This window comes from Cervus canadensis, chromosome 11, assembly GCF_019320065.1.
Source record: "Cervus canadensis isolate Bull #8, Minnesota chromosome 11, ASM1932006v1, whole genome shotgun sequence".
NCBI lineage: Eukaryota > Metazoa > Chordata > Mammalia > Artiodactyla > Cervidae > Cervus > Cervus canadensis.
Genome location: NC_057396.1, coordinates 2,566,384 through 2,567,239, shown reverse-complemented (window position 1 = coordinate 2,567,239; position 856 = coordinate 2,566,384). Strand labels below are relative to the sequence as shown.

At 34.9% G+C, this 856-nt stretch overlaps 1 non-coding gene across 1 annotated transcript; it reads right to left on the bottom strand.

Annotated features, from left to right (window-relative positions):
- Positions 1-267: 267 nt before the first annotated feature.
- LOC122450737 lies at positions 268-374 on the bottom strand. Its single transcript, XR_006272227.1, has one exon. It is a non-coding gene; the product is annotated as a U6 spliceosomal RNA (small nuclear RNA).
- Between the last annotated feature and the right edge of the window lie 482 nt (positions 375-856).

Below are 856 nucleotides of genomic sequence, written 5' to 3'. Positions count from 1 at the left end.
CTGGACTGATGATCTGTTTCACACTTGATAATATACATGTTTCAATGCTGTTCTCTCAGATCATCCCACCCTCGCCTTCTCCCATAGAGTCCAAAAGTCTGTTCAATACATCTGTGTCTCTTTTTCTGTCTTGCATATAGGGTTATCATTACCATCTTTCTAAATTCCATATATATGCGTTAGTATACTGTATTGGTGTTTATCTTCCTGGCTTACTTCACTCTGTATAACGGGCTCCAGTTTTATCCATCTCATTAGAACTGGTTCAAAAATATGGAATGCTTCACGAATTTATGTGTCATCCTTACGCAGGGGCCAAACTAATCTTCTCTGTATCATTCCAATTTTAGTATATGTGCTGCTGAAGCAAGCACAAGAGAACCCCCTTATTAAGGTTATCAGCTTATTTCTTTCCAGAGACATTGCAGGCCAGAAGGCAGTGACAAGATACATTCAAATTCCTAAAAAGAAAATTATGCAACTGACAATACTCTAAGCAGCAGGATTATCATTTAGAAGAGAAGGAGAGATAGAAAATTTCTCAGACAAGCAAAAACCAAAAGAACAAACCAATGCTAAATCTATCCTAAAGAAGATATTGAAAAATCTTCTCTAAACAGGAAAGAAGCAAAAAACTGAAGGAAAGAGGAAATCACAATTGCAATTATTTAAATAAGCCAGCAGACAGATTTTAAAAAATCAAAACATTTTTGTGAAAACAATAATATCTATGGTGAACAGCAAAAGGATAAACATGAAGATGTAAAAAAGGATATCAAAATTATAAAATGTGGGGGAGAAAATAAGAAAACGCAAATTTCCCCCTCCCCTTTATTAAGAATATGCTTAAGCCTCA